This window comes from Periplaneta americana, chromosome 5, assembly GCF_040183065.1.
Source record: "Periplaneta americana isolate PAMFEO1 chromosome 5, P.americana_PAMFEO1_priV1, whole genome shotgun sequence".
In the NCBI taxonomy this organism is placed as follows: domain Eukaryota; kingdom Metazoa; phylum Arthropoda; class Insecta; order Blattodea; family Blattidae; genus Periplaneta; species Periplaneta americana.
This window is the reverse complement of record NC_091121.1, coordinates 92,107,733-92,126,856: the sequence shown is the minus strand read 5'-3', so window position 1 is coordinate 92,126,856 and position 19,124 is coordinate 92,107,733.

The window sequence follows — 19,124 nt, the reverse complement described above, 5'->3', positions numbered from 1 at the left end:
AAAACTGACAAATTTAATTAATAATCTTGCACCTTTATATTATGCTGGATATTTTATGCACCTAGGGAAATGTGATAATGAGCAACCGGAACTTGTTTCATCCTAAGTTTAGAAAAGTTGATTAATAAAACATGGGTTGATACGAGCTGCTGTTATTCATTTCATTCATTCATTTATTTTATTCCATAGATCTTACATGAGCAATGAAGCTTTAAGATGTGGAACAAGTCAAAATTTTACAATATTACAATTACAGTTTTTACAAAATTTTAAAGTTTTACAATTTAGTAATTTTCTACAATTTTTACAATTTTGTGCAATTTTTTACAATATTTTGGCGAGATGTAGTGAGATGAGGTGAGGTCCGAGGATTCGCCAAAAGATTACCCGGCATTTGCCTTTTGGTTTGGGAAAACCTCAGAAAAACCCAACCAGGTAATCAAATCAAAGGGGTTGATCCCGAGGACTCGCCATAGATTATCCGGCTTCAGTCTCACGGCTGGGGAAAACCTCGGAAGAAACCTATCAAAGGGGGATCCAACCCAAGCCCGAACGCAGCTCCGAATCAGCAGCCCAGCGAGTCTGCCGACTGAGCTACATCGAAGGCTCTACTAAAAATATACAATACATAGCCAATCAGATTATGAAATTTACAAACGCAAACGATCATTCATCAGCTGAGCTATATGTATAATACTAAACAAGTAAGTTAATAAAATTTAAGGCATAAACAATTCAATCAGTTGTGATATAAAGAAATTGATAATACATATAATGCAAACTACTTCAAATTACAAACACAAACAATTTATCAATAGAGCTATACAGATTACTATTCATTTTAAAGCATATAAAATTCATCGGCCAAAATTATACAAACATATGCAATTCAAAGTAAGCAGATTAATTCAATTTACAAGCATACTTTATTAAGCTATACAAATTTGTCAATTAATATCAAGTACATAGATTAATTCAATTTTAAATCATAAACAATTCAAAAATTGAGCTACACAGACTACTATACAATTTACAGCATATACAATTCATCAATTGAGCTATATACACTACCATTCAATTTACAATATATATCATTCATCAGTAGAGCTATACAGACTAGTAATCATTTTAAAAGCATATACAATTCATGAGCCAAACTATACAAACATATACAATTAAATTAGTTCAATTTACAAACTTATTTTCGTTAAGCTATACAAAATAGTACAATTCATATGAAGTAGATTAATTCAATTTATAAGCTTAAACAATTCATCAGTTGACCCGTGGCTTGGGTAGTTTAATTCGGGTGAGTTCAAATCGCTGATTTCTGATTATTAACTTGGAACAATTATAGTTTATGTATTAATAAGTTAAGGTGAGTGCATAACTGGCCATAAGAGAATTTCATACAGTGAAACAGGCTATTCCATGAAGGCAATGAAATTCACAAAAAAGTCCTGAAAGACAATAGGCCTACTTTATTCAATCCTGTGTGTAGGTCTATGTATGCAGCGCAATGCTATGTAATGCAATACTATGCTATGCTACACTGTGCATGTGTGCAATATATGTATGTGCATACGTGCGCGCGCACGTGTATGTTTTGTGTGTGTGTTTTCCCATGTGTAGACAAGTGGAAGGAAATTAAACGCAGAATAAATATAGGAAATTCCTGTTATTATTCGGTTGTGGAGTTTCTCTCATCCATTCTGCTTTCAAAAGAACTGAAAGTTAGAATCTATGAAACAGTTATATTACCGGTTGTTCTGTATGGTTGTGAAACTTGGAGTCTCACTTTTAGAGATTGTTTGAGAATAAGGGGCTTAGGAAAATATTTGGGGCCAAGAGGAATGAAGTTACAGGAGAACGGAGAAAATTACACAACGTAGAACTGCAAGCATTGTATTCTTCACCTAACATAATTAGGAATATTAAATCTAGACGTTTGAGACGAGCAGGGCAAGGGTGAATCCAGAAATGCATATAGAGTGTTAGTTGGAAGAGCGGAGGGAAATATAGCTTTGGGGAGGCCGAGACGTAGATGAGAGAATAATAGAAAAATGGATTCGAGGGAGGTGGAATACGATGATAAAGGCTGGATTAATCTTTCTGAGGATAGGGACCGATGTGAGCTTATGTGAGGCCGGCAATGAACCTCCGGGTTCCTTAAAATATATTAGGCATTGTCACAAACAGAACCTTCTTTTGAGTCACAAATCGAAGAAATAATTGAACATGGGTTCACGTTATACAATTCTTTGCCATTCTTGCAGCGTTATATAAAAATAATATTACTTCATTGTAAAATAATACTGAAGACGTGGGAGATAAGAAGATGCCACTAATGATAGACTATGAAAGAAATATATTAGGGCCTATCATCCTACTGACAACTGGTAGTCTTACTCCGTTGCAAGCCTACAGAAACTACTTGAAATCAATATGTATGTTTGGTATTATGACGAGCTTAGTAATTTATAACATAATTTAAAATTAATAGCGTATCCAACTTTATAACCTATCCTCTATAGAAGTAAATACTCAGAATCAATATTAAGGCATTACTTCTTACCAATAGCGTAAATTCAAGATCATAAGAATTTGTATTAATAGTGGAGCAGGTAATCTACATATAGTTCATCAATACATGTTGAAACATGGTCTATTTGTTAAATCTGTATCTTAATTTGAATTAAAATTCAATAGGCTTTTGCGCATCTCTAATAATTTGTTGAGAAACATGAACAGCTTTAATAATTTCATGGATGTCCTCAGTATTCAACAATTTCCAAAATATCAGCAATTTTCTTTATGTCCATGAACGAAAATGAAAGCCAAAGTCTAGAACTTCCAGCGACTTCGAAGTAAACTTACAATTGATGTTTACTTCCGTCAAAGTGTCGACTGTGAGTAGGAAAATGGCGACTCGACATTGTACTTTCCAAAGTCAATTTTGGTCCAAAGTCTCGTTTATAAATACGACCCTTAGATTTTTTCTACTTCGTTAGGGATCAGGCTTTTCCCATTCTATTCAAAATTACTTCTGTTCTAACTCTGTCCTCTGTCTTCTGAGTTGTTGACATTTTCCATTATAGTGTATTCGATAGTACTTATTCTATCTCTTTCTTTAAGAAAATGATTACATTGCAGCTCCATCTAACACAATTATGTTCTAACTTATTACAATATGACAATTTTTTTATTTCTCATTAAATATTATTCTTGTTTCAAATTAATCCATGCATAATTTTTGTTGTATTCGGTTCTGAAGCAATTTAATTTTCTGTTCTCTCCTGGCACGTCCTCATTGAGCATATATACGAACCTAGACTTTTAAAACTGTCATATTTATGAGTCGGTTATTTAACGACGGTGTATCAGCTACTAAATTATTTAGTATCAGTGAAGTTGGTGATGTCGAGGCCATTCTTCTGTAACTTCATCCCAAATATTTTCCTAAGCACTTTGTTCTCGAACACCCTTAACCTCCATTTCTATGTGAAAGTGAGAGTCTAAGTTTCAGAACCATATAGAACACTACAAAATACGAGTAATGATGTCTTTTGTTATTTTATGCTTTGGAGCACAGCAAATATCACATAATTTCTTTTCGAGTTTTCATGGAACTTCCTGTACTGTTTTGGAAAGTTTTCTATTTTTACTTTGCATTGCATAGTACATGTATAACAATGTTGAACTAAAAAAAGGACTCAGTTTCTAAAATGAACAAGTTGATGTGTTTTCCGTGCAAAAAGGTTGTAATAGTTGGTTACATTGTAAGTTGCACCTTTTTAGCTACAGACTAATTACATCCTTTCTACTCCCGTACAACTATTGACACCTGAAATGTGGCTAGTAAAATATCAGTTTTTCCAATATTAAGTCAATAAACACACTTACCACTGCGCACACAATCGTTCTCAAAGAATAAATAACTTTTACAAAAAAAAAAATGCGTGTTACAACCTTCTTGCCCGCATACTAATCCTTTTCAACTTTGTTTAATTATTGTCATTGCTTTCCCCTCTAATTTCTCGTTATTGATATTTCCAAGGTGATACAAAGCTATGAAACAAGCTGACATGAATATATAGTACAAGAACGAATATTGAAATATTTTAGTAAAGAATTTACAGTACAGATTACTAGGAAAAAAGGAGGTCCTAAGACTCACAAGGAGATGGGAATCTGTCTCAACAAATACAGATTTATGGTTATACTGTTATTCTACCACGGACTAGAACTGAATGGCCTAAAGTAGTCATGTTAGACTCGAGAGCATATTAACAACATAGTGTTCACGAAGCTTGAACTGTGTGCAGTAAGAATGGTTACCTAACCGGGTCGTAAAGGTTGTGTTAATAAACAGGGGTGCACACTCTGTCTAATCAACATGCCACATATTCCTGTCACTGTTTATTATATGTTTTGGAGAATAGGTACCAACAAACAGTACAGAAAATAATTAAATGTAATTATCATATTTATACACAAATAAAAATGTCCGACGAATAGGTAGCCTAAAACATATAACGATTCAATAATAACTCAAATTTACACTCTACCCTCTTACCTCTTACTTATATATTACATTAAATTGAAGTAAATAATATTATAACATTTTTGGCCACGTGCATCAACGTCGGTTAGTGTAACCACCGGTTACAATTGCCACCTAATCCCTGATTAAGCATTTTTACGGTGCATCGACCTCGGTTAGGACTTAAACAGGAGATTCACAGTAATCTCTAACCGGTCATATTCAAGCGGTTAAAGGAAATAACCAATGATTAGCAGGCCTATTGAAACAAAATGGCGGCCAGATCACCAGCTCATTATTTGGAAGACGATTAATATTGTACTTGGTGAGAGTGAAGTTTTATTAGTGGAAAGAGAATTCTTACGAGGAATTAAGTAGCAGTAAATTTCAGAAGGGATTTCTTTTATCAAAATCTATCTTGTAATTTATGCTGCAACAAATGAATCACTTGGAGCAATCCACAAACAGTTTTATTTATTCCATGTTTTATGTTATATTATTGGTAAAACCACACCGTACATGAGCCTGGCTCTTATGGTAGTGGCTAGAAACATTTTTGTTTTATAAATTTAATTTGTACTCACTTTGCTAGCTTAATAAATAAATAAGTAACTAAATAAATAAATAAAAATAAATAATTAATTAAATAAATAAAATGTATGGGCTGTTTACATTACGATTCTATGCAACTTATATTTTCAGTATTTTAATAAGGATAACTCTAGTAGACTATCTCTATTCCTACGTCCGTCGCTGGCTCAACGAAGAGAGATTATGGATGGCTTTTAGGATACTGATATTTCTCTGGAGCTCTGAATAATACACACATTCCTACTAATCTTATTCATCCTTTTCATTTATGGATATTCCATATATTTTTTTTAAATATAACATATTAAGTATTCCCCATATTTAAATATAGTAATGAAATCTATCAATATTTCAGACTCACATTGGGATATAATCCTCTTCGCTTTTAATTTTTCATTTTGTATAATTCTAACCTACCAGCACTGAAAAACAAAGAAATGCAACCATTAACAACAGCGCCCAAAGGCAAACAAATGCTACGCGAAATACGGGACGGGCGATTGCGGTCCGCAGTTAATTTTATATGTCACTTGCGTTCCTATATTTTTTTGCTTATACGTCAATTGCGCCCTTATATTTTTTGTGTCATACGTCAGTTGCGTCCCTGACACAAACAACACTTCTCTTCCCATTTTATAGATTTAGGACTGGCTGTAACATCACCAATTTAAACGTTACAGGTAGGTTGAGATTTTTGTTTGTGGCATCTTCACCATAGTATGATGGTAGTGTCATTTTTCACCATAAAATATATTAAAATTCATGAGTTACATTTTCACAATAAAACTACAGTCGTACTGGTTGAAACCTAAATGACAGATTCCGGATGAAATCCAATCTTGTTATAATATGACTTTGTTGCAAATCAATCATGTTTTTACGAATAAGAGCTTCTTTCTCCATTTTTGCCTGTTTAAATGGCAGCTATCAGTACGTAGTTTCAAGTATGTTTCGCTTTGTAACTCTTTCAAAACTTCTATAAAATGGTAAATGTTTGTGTGAGCAGTATATAATAGACTATTAAGTTTTGAATGAAGTGACTCGCAGCCATTAGTCGTTCTTATTGTTGTTGCTGTAAATTCTGCCCATACTGTTGGAGCAAAAATGGAATCCGGGGCTACAGTATACACGTTTCAAAGATGTAATGCGTAAACTGTTCAACTCGGAGGCCTTGTGGCTGAGAAGGCATTATGTGTCTGTGAATACCTCGTCGATGGCGGTAGGGTCCAAAAAGGGCAAAGCAAAAATCAACCTTAAAGACTGTTCATTTCTGAATTGTTTGAGAGGTATTCTATCACAAGTCCAAGATACTGTATCTTTCGCCAGAACACTGTCAGAGATGAAAACGACACCCTTTTATTTCTATCTTTGGAAGAATTGTTTTTATTGCAAGATGAATAGGTAATTCAAAATCTACGTGCACATTAGTTAACATGACATCCTAAACCGGCAGGTAGCTGTGGGCGCAAAGTAGATATTTCAAAAATCCCGGACGCAACTGAAGTATATATATTTCAAAAACCCCGGACGCAACTGAAGTAGCCTATTTATTTCAAAAACCCCTAACGAAACTGAAGTATATATTTTAAAAATCCCGGACGCAATTGACGTATTAATTTTTAGTCAACTTTTTTACGGGGACGCAACTGACACCTCCCCGCGATATATATGATACATTCGTTTTGATGTAGAACGGAGTAAGTGCAGTCGTTTTAAGACGTTGACTATTATCTTTGCAGAGGTGTGGATGCTTTTCTTTCGTCATTTTGCAGAAACAGTGTAACATCACAGACTTTATCCTGGTCAAATGAGGTGTCAGCTAATCATCACATCATCTCACTACAGCTCGCCAAAATATTGCTAAAAATTGTAAAAAAATTACAAAATTGTAAAACTATAAAAATTGTAAAATATTGTAAAAATTGTAATTGTAATATTTAAAATTTTTGACTTGTTCCACATCTTAAAGCTTCATTGCTCATGTAAGATCTATGGAATATAATAAATGAAATGAACTAAATGAAAATGAAAAAACCGTTATGAATAGTGCACAGATATTACATTTTAACCATGGCTCTGTGCTTTCGTAACACATGGTTACTCCATTTTTAATCGACGTTCATGCACGTGGCTACATGTCCTCCGCAAGGTCTTGAATCCTGTTGTTACTATATCTCGCAACAGACTTGTAGCTTGATGCTTCAGAGAGTTGATGCAGTCCTTGAACAACTAACCTCATGGGAAATTATAGCTAGCCAAAGCAACTTTATGAGAAAGCTTGTAACTAACACACAACATATCCTCAATAAATACAATAGAACACCACAAGTTATTTCCTCATTCTACAATATAGTCGTACGTTATTAGGAATGAGAGAAATACAAGTACCATCGTTATTAATCATGGTTTAACTAACTTAAACTAAACAAAATCAAATTGAATGCGAGCAGAGATAATTTCCGTCATGTATATAAACTCTGTAAGGCTCTCTAATGCATCCCACAGCTACACATCCCATCGTCTAGCAAAATGCCTGCCAATATACGAAATCTCACACCGTCAAGCCACTGACAGTATTCAAAAGGGTTACACTGAGTCCGAACTACTAGTGAATTTTTAATACAATATGAATTAAAATCAATTTCTTTTCGCAGTGATTATATGATAATAATAATAATAATAATAATAATAATAATAATAACTTACAAATAGCTTTTAAGGAACCCACAGATTCAGTGCCGCCCTCACACAAGCCCGCCATCGGTCCCTATCCTGTGCAAGATTAATCCAGTCTCTATCATCATATCCCACCTTCCTCAAATCCATTTTAATATTATCCTCTCATCTACGTCTCGGCCTCCTCAAACGTCTTTTTCCATCCGGCCTCCCAACTAACACTCTATATACATTTCTGTATTCGTCCATACGTGCTACATTCCCTGTCTATCTCAAACGTTTGCATTTAATGTTCATAATTATGTCAGGTGAAGAATACAATGCGTGCAGTTCTGCGTTGTGTAACTTCTCCATTCCCTGTAACTTCATCCCTCTCAGTTCCAAATATTTTCCTAAGAACTTTTTTCTCAAACACCCTTAATCTCTGTTCCTTTCTCAAAGTCAGGGTCCAAGTTTCACAATCATAAAGAACAACGGGCAATATAACTGTTTTATAAATTCTAACTTTCAGATTCTTTGACAGCAGACTAGATGACAAAAGCTTCTCCACAGAACAATAACAGGCATTTCATATATTTATTCTGCGTTTAATTTCCTCCCGAGTGTCATTTATATTTGTTACTGTTGCTCCAAGATATTTGAATTTTTCCACCTCTTCGAAGAACAAATCTCCAATTTTTATATTTCCATTTCGTACAATATTCTGGTCACGAGACATAATCATATACTTTATCTTTTCGGGATTTACTTCAAGCCTATCGCTTTACTTGCTTCAAGTAAAATTTCCGTGTTTTCCTTAATCGTTTGTGGATTTTCTCCTAACATATTCACGTCATCCGCATAGAAAAGACGCTGTTGTAACCCGTTGAATTCGAAACTCTCTCTGTTATCCTGGCCTTTCCTAATGGCATATTCTACAGCGAAGTTATAATAATAATAATAATAATAATAATAATAATAATAATAATAATAATAATAATAATAATAATAATAGTATAATAATAATCACCATAATCATAATATAAATTATAATTATAATATCAGTGTTTGTTTACTTTCAATACACGACCATGGAAAGCGACGATATAATATTCTGTATGAAAATATGAAATTCCGTCGTCTATTGCATGTTTTACGTTAGCTTATGTTCTGATTCAGGGGAGCGTAACACAATCGGAACGACAGTGCGAGTTAGTTTACTTTTCAGTGTAGATGAGAAGATTTTACGACGCATTTCCTGGGGAAACTTTCGGCGCTGGACCCTAGACTCATTTCGCTGGCATTAACATCTCGATCTCACTCAGACGCTAGATAACCATAGCAGTTGATAAAGCGTCGTAAATATAACCCAATCAAAACTACGTACTTGCAAGCATATTTCTAGTTCTGTACTTTTGTTTCAATTAAAATTTGTTTCTTTGCTGCTTCTTCTTGCATGTCCTTGTACCAATACTAGAGTGCCTTACAATGTGATTCTACCTGCCCATATGGTTCAGCACGATGCAGGGCAATGGCAGACACGTCACAAGTATGTAAAGAACAAGGGACAAACACTCAGTCCGTAGAATGGAGATGTCTCCACTCTACCTGAGAACGGCTTGGTTAGGAGGCGCACGCGATATCCACTGAGCCATAGCGGCGGACTTGTTCATTTTTAGGTCCAGTAATTAAAAGAGAAGGAGAGCATTGTGGAAAGACTACAAGTTTAGCCTTACTATTTTTGGGAGTTATGTCAAGTTATAATTAAGTCTTTGGTAGGATCTACTGTTGTGGCTGAGGGGTTAGCGAGTCTAACTCCGAACCCAGCGGGGCCGGGTTCGATCCCGGTCGGGACGAGTTGCCTGGGTGAGGTTTTTCGGGGTTTTTCCCTCACTCCTATGGATGAATATCAGGTAACTTTATTAGGCGATTGGAACACCACTCATCCACTCATCTTCGACACTTCCTTTCCTCCCCTATCATATTTTCATTCATCATCCCGTTACTTCTTCTAGTTTTCAGATCCTCTACAGGCGGTCTTCCGAAGCTGCTGACTCCCTCGACTGGCCTCCGTGGATTGTATTCATGATGGATAGCTTCTGCAACGGAACTCGAAGCAGACTTTCTAGGGGGATGACTTCCGCCTCGGACCGTTAAGGGACCCTTAGGGGGGGGGGTTGCGGAAGCAGGAGTGATACATGGACTCTGTTGGCTGTAGGACCGGTCGTTAAGAGGGTCAAGTGGTTAGGTCGGTGCACGTAGAGGATCGGTGGGCACGCAACTCATCCCATATAGGGGGTGTACAATAGACCTCAAGTCGTAGTACGCGAGTTGTTCCCTTCCTCCCTCCTAAAAAGAAGAAAAAAAGTCTTTGGTAGACTATGTAACACACCTTCTGTTCCTAATGAATGGGATCTCATTTTCATTAGATATAAAAACATGGGAGACTTAATCAGTTAATGACTACTTGATGTGAAACATGTTCTTATATGAAAACCTATGAAGAGATACGGGTTTTTTTACTGTTAATATCATCATTATAGTTGCTTGAAGTAAAGAAGTAGAACTGTTTTTTATTTAATTTTATTTACGTGACTGTTGAATTTAAAGCTCTGATGCACAAGAATTTCCAATGATACTAAACTCTGCAATTTCCGGTAACTTTAACCTTTTTGCTTTATTCTCATACAAAAATATATCTTCGAAACTATTAATGCTGTTTGTATGTTATTTAGAACACACGTTCTTCAGTCCGTTAAAAATCTGTTCTGTGTAATAGAAGTTTGTTATTTTGTTACACTTGAAAAATATCCATTAAAGTCTGTGAAAAATATTGTACTCTTTGGCTGCTGTTTTTAGAATATAGGATTTGAAGATAAGTCTTTGGTCTATTTAAATTCCTAGGTATCTTTTTTTTTCATTTCTTTTAAGTATTGTGTCATTGAAGAGCTTTAATTGAAATGGTTCTATTGGCCGTCTTCTGGTGAAGATTATTGCAGCAGTTTTTGTTGTATTTATCTTTATTTTCCAAATTTGTAGCCATTTTTGAATTGAATTTAGGTAATTCTGAATTCTGATGTAAGCACTTTCTATATTCTAACCAGAAGTGTAGATGATGGTAACGTCAGCATATTGTACGACATGACAGTTTTCGTGGCGAGGAAGTCTGCTTTATAGATGTTGAATAAAGTTGGAGAAAGAACTGTTCCATGAGGTACTGCTGCATTTATAGGTAATTTAGTAGAGTACTGACCATTTATTTTGGCTTTGAAGGTTCTGTGAATAATAATAATAAGATTTATTAAACACAATGTGTACATTGTTACATTTTAGTCAAAAGTTCCTTCTTTTGCGTAGAACGTTAGTGTCTCAGTCCTTGCTTGCAGGTTAGTATATGATACTGACTGCAGCTGTGCCCACAGATGGTGCAGATGCACTGCTCTGAGGCCGAGTGGTATCCTCGTTTGGCACAGATCCTATGGTGGAACCCGTGGGCCGCCGTCCTCGTGAAGACGTGACGTAGCTCGAAGTTAGGTTTCTTCCATTCTTCCGTGTTCATGGCTGGCGTCTGAAGGAATTCCTGGTCCACGTCTGCTGCTTTTTCTTCTCTGTCCCTAACGTGGGCCTCATATGCTGGTGTAGGTTGAAGGCCGTTGCTCGTCATCAGCTCTCTTACGAAGAAATCCGTGTCCATTAATAGGTATACCAGCCTCGTTTGCGTTGTTCTTGAAACTTGAAGAGCTCTTTTTAGCTTCTAGCTTCTAGCTTCTTTAGGTTCGCTGAGGTTAGGTGAACCCATATCTTTTTCAGTGCGTAGCTAACTATTGGAGCGATCTTGATGTAGAAGAGGCGCAGGGCTGTGGTCGTGGAGAGCTTTTCGAGCTTCTTTATGTCGTACGTAGCCTTGATCGCCGCAGAGCATCTTTCTTCTATGTGCTTAGTAAATTACTTGCCTATCACTTGCAGTGTTAAGCCCAGATATTTGTATGAGTTAACAATTTCCAGTTTCTCATTACCATATGTGAAGATGTCCGATCTGGAGACGTTTCCGCCTTTTCTGAACTTCATGACCTTTGTTTTCCCTGTATTTATATCTAGGCCATTCCTTCTTGACCATACATGGAGTCTGTTAAGCCCTTCCTGTAATGCCTCTCTGTTGCTCGACATCATAACTATGTCGTCTGCATACAGGAACATAGGTAGGTTTACTGCTACCTCGTGTATGACATCGTGTGTTAGCAGGTTAAACATCATCGGGCTAAGAGGGTCCCCCTGGAGAACGCCATTCGTCTGGGTAATAGGTCTGGAGTAGCTCACTTTGTCGCTAACCGTTAGCAGGTTGACACTCAGGATGTTCTCTATCAGTGGCAGGTTCGAGTTTTCCTCTCCCAGAATGCGGCGTAGTTTATCTACCATGATAGTCCTGTCCACTCCGTCGAACGCTTTCACGTAATCTATGAAAATGGCGTATATGTAACCTCCGGCCGTGGCGGTAGCTTCCCATATGGTGTCGAGCACTCTCTCAATTGACTGAGTTGTGGATCTGCCGGCTATAAATCCAAATTGCTGTACTGGTATGTACGGCATGGCTTGTGGCGTAATCCGGTAATCTGTGACTAAAGAGACTACTAAGTTCTTCTGATCAGGGCTGCTATCTACACAATAAGGAGTGAACTAAGTGATTTGACTCCTCCGACCTCGATTGCAATATGAATAAGAAGTTTAATTTTCATTTATCTCAAAACTAATTTTTATGACTTATCTCCCTTTACTCAAACACCATCGATTTACAGAGTGTATGTAATTTTCAGTGGTGCCGTTTATTAGCAAAACGGAAGTAACCTGTTTCAGTTCAGTGCTGCTTTCTGCACAGTGGTTGACGAACTACGTGACTAGGCGCTTCCGTCCTCGAGACTCGACGGCATTCACGATTATACAAACAGCTCACAGTATTTTCAAACGTTATCCTAACCACTTAATTAGCTCGAGCGGGTTTCTAACCCATGATCGGGTCCAGCTTTAGAGCACGAGACTCGCACTTTATCTCTGGATTTTGCTGCAAGTGGACTACTTTGGTAATTTTAATACTATTATTCCGATGCAGTCTATATTTACGAAAATGAAATCTGAGAATGTGTAGGTACTAGTTAGTTTTTGAAGATACACACATAAAAAAATTATCTACATAAGTTATGTAACTATTGGTTAAATACTGGGATTACTTGTGGACTCTGGATAAACACACAGCGGTACCGTATGTGTGAGAATATATTATATAAAATCATGCACCATTTCATCACTCACTCAAAAGGCAGTTGTTAGGAGATGATAATATTTCAAAATCTGATGTCACAACTATTTTAAGACTATGCATTGAATAACATTAAAAGTAAATGTCACTGTTAAAATGTAATTTCTAAATTAAATTCTTTTCATTTCGTTATAAAAATGTACCAGTTTTTTTTACTCAACTTGTTTCTATGTAGGGTACTAAGCACATGTTGAATCTCGTTTAAGACGCTGTCTTCGACTCTGGGAATTACACGTAATACTTTATTTTGTACAACTCGAATGGGATCTAATGTTGTCTTAGGTGCGTATCCCCATACTGTAGAACCATACAAAAGCACTGATCTAATCAGCAATTTATAAATTGTCACTTTTTTAGATGTTGACAATGCACGTGTTTTTAAAAGGGGATACAGTTGTACCATTCTTGCTATTGTTTTTGCTCGTGTATTTGCAATGTTGGTATGCCATAACAGACGACTATCCAAATGGATTCCAAGATACTTAACAGAATCCTGAAATTCAAGGGCAGTACCATACAGTGTGAGTTTAGTTTGTGGTACACTTCGAGTTCTACTGAAGGCTATGACTTGACTCTTCATTGTATTTACAGTTAAGCGCCAATGTTGGAACCATTCTTCTATAAGGTGGACATGCCGTTGAAGTCGATGTGTAGTGTATGCTAGTGTATCATCTGCATATAAGGCTAACCTGGTGACGTCAGTTTCCGGAAGATCTGAAGTATATGCACAATATAAGTAAGGGCCCAGTACTGAGCCTTGCGGAACTCCTCCTTGAATTTTCTTTTGTCTTGATAAACAGCCGTCTTCTTAACACAGAAACGTCTGTTACGAAGAAAATCAGCAATAATATGAATCAGTGCATCAGGAACCTCTGATTGGATTAATTTATAAATTATACCAGTATGCCACACAGAGTCAAATGCACTTTTGACATCGAGAAATATTGGTACGGTAGTAGCTCTGTTGTTGAAACCGATAGTTGTTTGTTCAACAAGACGCAGCAGTTGGTGTGTTGTGGAGAGACCTTGTTGATATGCAGCCTGATAGGGTGGAATAAGGTTTGGTGCACTTTGTAGAAGTCTGGTCATAAGAATTCGTTCAAATACTTTGCCAAGGGCATTAATCAAACTTATTGGTCTGCGATTTGCTGGAACCTTTGGATTTTTCTTTTGTTTGGGAATGGCAGTAATATATGCAAGTTTCCAAGCATCTGGAAAATATCGATGAGCTATACACTGATTGAAAAGCTTGGTAATATACATAAGTGCCTTTCTAGGTAAGTTTTTAAGTTCCATGTTGTTAATTTTATCAGGACCTGGTGCCTTTTTAGGTTTAAGGCGTTTAATAATGGTTTTGACTTCTGACGGGCTCGTTAAACAAATGTACTGGGATACGGGACATAGTAGGAATGTGCTTACAGTTTCCTCGACATGGCGATAATGTTCAACTAAGCTGTCACATTCATTAGCAGGTTTAAATTGGTTCTCAAAACAATCGGCTATCAGTTCAGCTTTTTCACAAGACTTATAAACTGGGCCATCTTTGCCATGTAAAGGTTGATGTTTAGAGTAGGAATCATGTTTGGTTAACCGTTTGGTGATTGTCCAAATTTTATTTGACTGTCCTGCATCAGCAACATCTTTTTCAAATTTCGAAACTTTGATTTCTAGTGCCATTTTGTGAACTCTATTTTTCATAATGTTATATACGTTTTTGTCAATTTGTGATCTAGTTTTTTGCCAGCGCTTACGAGCTCTCTGTTTAGCCATTCTTAGTAGACGTAAATTCGAGTTTTGATGGAGATAATTTTGTATTGGTTCTTTCTCTAGTGAAGCATATTTTGCTGCTTTCAAAGTATTTTCAAAGATTTTAATTCCTTCATCAATGCTTCTTTTGTTGTAATCAATGGATCAGCAGAAATTGATTGTGAAATATATCCCCGATAGGACGACCAATCCATGCTGCTTAAGAAAGCTTGAGGAAATAGCATCTCAGTAGTTGCTCTTTCAATGATTAAAACAACAGGGTTATGATCAGAGGACAGTTCTTGTAAAGTGTCTATAAACAGGGGTACAGTATTACATCTGAAAAGAAATCCATCAAGTACATCTGGTTTATGATTTGCATTTTGAGGGTAGAAAGTAGGTTTGTTAGGAGCTAAGATTTGATAGCCGTGCTTGTCAGCATGTTTTGAGAGTATGCGACCTCTGGTTGTTGTTACGCGTGAATTCCACTCAATGTTCTTAGCGTTGAAGTCACCGCCAATTATAAAATTATTTGATATACAGGATATTGCATCAAGTTCTGAAACTAAGAAAGGCTTATTTGGAGAGCAATACATCGATCCAATTAAAATGGTTTCGTTATTGTACTGAATTTCAATTAAAGTTATAGATATGTGTGTAAGCTGGGGTGATTGTATTCTGTAGTGTCTAATACAATTTTTAATTAAGATAGCTGTTCCACCAAAAGGGCCATTACTTCCATCAGAGCGATACACTGTATAATTTTTAACGCTGAGTCTCTTATTAGGTGTTAATTGAGTTTCTGTGATTAAAAACACATCTATATCATGCTGATGTAAAAAGTCGTCAAGTACATTTTTATCCCTAGTCACTCCATTGGCATTCCAGGTCACTATTTTTAGTGGCTTGTGTAACTTTTGTCTGGGTTTATTTTGTTCCATTTCCAAACAGACTAGAAACACCATCAATGAACACTGATATTTTATTAAAAATATCATTTTGTTGCTTCACTTGCAAGAAGGTTTGATGTAAACATCTTAAATAATAACTGATATTGAATGTTTTTAAAAAGTTCCACCATTCTCTCAATTCATGAAAAAATTGACTGAAAGGTGAACTGTCAGCAAGTTTGATCTGGTGCCTGTCGAGTATTATTATCGATATTTACCTTTCGGAATCCTTTAATAACCTGTTGAGTGACAGGAAGTGGAGGAAAAGACTGGGCAGAAAGATCTGACTGCTTCTTATGGGTAGGATTCCTGGTTTTCACTCCATTTACGTAAGCTTGGTATTTTGGGCACTGTCTAAAATTAGCAGGATGATCCCCTTGGCAATTTGCACATTTTGCAGGAATAGAAGTAGGTTTTTGACAAGAATATGATTCATGGTTCTCACCACATTTAACACATCGTGGTTGGATGTGGCATGAATGAGCCTTGTGGCCAAACCCTTGACACTTGTAACATTGAATCGCCCCTTGCCGGGAGATGTAATCTTCAATTTCCACTCTAAGATGGCAAAGACTGCGTAACTGACGAATATCGGGTTTGTCTTGTAATTGATTTACTGTCAGGACCCAAATTGGCATAGGCAACCATGCCATTAAACCTGTGTTTTCATCTTGGACTTTTTTCCTTAATTGTCGAACTGACTCAATAGGATAATTTAAACTCCGAAGTTCAGTTAGGATTTCTTCAGACGAGGATTCATTTGGAAGTCCTTTTAGAACAACTTTCAATACTTTTGAAATGTTATAAGGAAAGGTATAGGAATTATATTTTTGCAGAATCAAATAATCTTGTAATTTCTCAAAATCATCTTTTGTTGAAACATATAGTTTCAGACCGACAGGACTAAACTTTCCTTCTGCTAATATTTGAAGCGAGTTCTTCAAAGTTTGTTGCAACTTAAAGTAATCAACTTTACTTGTTACCACAATAGGGGGTGGTGGCTTATGTTTCCGACTTCCATTTTGGGAATTTGCAGATTTTTCTCCTGTGGTGGAAAAATCTATTTGTGATGTAGGTTGTTGACTTATAGAATTATCTATTTCAATTTCTGGATCTTCTAATAGTGGTTGGAAAACATTGTTAGTTTTCACCGGAACTGTAGTTCCCATTTTCTTATACAAACGAGTAGCTGAAGTTCGGGGAAGAACTCCCTTCATTTTACTATGTACTGACTTGAATTTAAATTCATGTATGTCGGCTTCTCTAGCTGAGGACATTTTTCCGACTTTACGCCGTGTTCCAGAAGAGTTATGAACTTCATCAATATGCGTAGAAATGGCATTCTTCTCCAGTTGTGGATTTATAGCAGCATCATAGATGTCTGAATGAACCTGAGCAGTAGTTATAATTTCACTGAAATCACTCGAATTTTCATTAGAAGTCATATTGAATAAACAACACAATGGGTCCGTCTACAGACGGCCCAAAAACGAAGAGAATGTAACTCAAATAAATATAATAATTGTAATTAACACACAAAAATTAAGAACTTGCTTTCAGCACAAATTTTAAATAATCTGAACACTAGTGAAAGTTAAACACAATGTGAGCACTGTACGCAACAAGACGCAGCTACTAACTGTAAAGATACAACAAATTAACAAACTTTGAAATAGTTCCGCTAGTTCTCAATAGGTGACATCATTATTGGGACGATTAAGTGTCGGAGAAAATGTTGATGTAGATTAAGCATAAATTATTATCATAATTGACAATATCAGCGGTTTCCAACTAAATCGAGTGTTGTTTTTACAATCAGTTGAGCGGTATGAAAAATAGAATTCTATAATGCGGGTATATTATGTACGATTGGCAACACTGACTGTTATTTTCGCCATCTGTTCATAGAAGTAATAACTTAAGAAGCCACACTTACATCAACACATTATCGATTAGTAGGGTCAGATATCTTTGAAAGTCAGTGTAGGTCTACATTGGTTCATTTTTCGTGCACGAAGTAGAGTTTATTCTGCCATGAATTTAACTGTAATCAGCTGAAGTAACCAATTGCTTCCAAGATAGTAATGTAATCATTAAACACTTTGTGGTTGCATAACTACGTAGAACTACAGTCAGAAATTCAATTCAAACTATGGGGCTCCCTAACAAGGTGGCCAAATATCTCGGTTATTTTATCTGTGCTATTTACATAACTGTCAGTCTCCAAGTGGGACACCTTTTGGATGGCATGGAGCCATGATACAGAGAAAACGAAAGTAGACATTCGTATAAATGTCAATGACCGATTCGTATGCTAATTACGATATGTTTTAGTAAATGTTTCAGCGAGCAAGATGGGTTTCCTAAATGGAAAGAAGTGTAAACATTGGTTCGAAATGCTATTCATTTCGCAAAAAAAAAAAACCGTGTCGCAGTGTATACGCAATAGTGTATAATATCCGCGTTTACGAAATTCTATACATAATATAATAGACTATATTTTAATGTCCGTGTTTATGAAATTCTGTCTTCGCTCAGTATATATTTGTTCTTCAGCATCATAGCCAATGTCTCGACTAGAACATGATCCCTTTCATCATCTTCACCAGGGACCTCCTTACATTCATTTCTTTTAAAATTTGTCTAATTTCATCTCGAGTGAATTCTCTGCCATCAAGCGTTTTAATCGATTCCTCCGTTATTGTTCTGATTGACTTTTAGTAGTCTGTTTCTTCTTCTACGTTGCAAGATATTCGAGCTTATATTGCGTTGTTTCGTCTAGGTTGGTAGTTAGGCCTACTGATCCATCTGGTTTCTGTAATTTTGAAAGTGTTGAAGTGTTCTTAATCTTGCCTGAGGCTGATTTATAGACCATATTCCAGGGATTCGGAAAAGTCGTTCAATTGCAGTATTACTTCCATGAGTTTATCTTATGCTTTTCTTATTATACTTGATATTTTAGTTTTTTCCTCGCAGTATTGCGTTTTACGTTGTTTTTCTTTAGCCAATTTTTTTGGTACTTTCTTCTAAGCGTGTTGACTGTTTCCTATTTATTGCTAGTTATATTGACCACCATGCCACAGACTTCTTGTTTCTTGTCCTGTTTAATTCAGATTATGTATGTACAGTGGCAGCTCGTGAACTTGTGGATTGCGAGAGCTGCAGTAGATTTTGGTACAAACAAATTTCACTTCTTGAAACCATTACTAATAAGTATAGGACAACAATAAATGCACTACATGTCGAAAACCAAAACTTTCTGGCTTAGTTGGGAGATGTCTGTGGCATCATTTGCTAATCGCTAAAAAAAAAACTAATACCATCGATT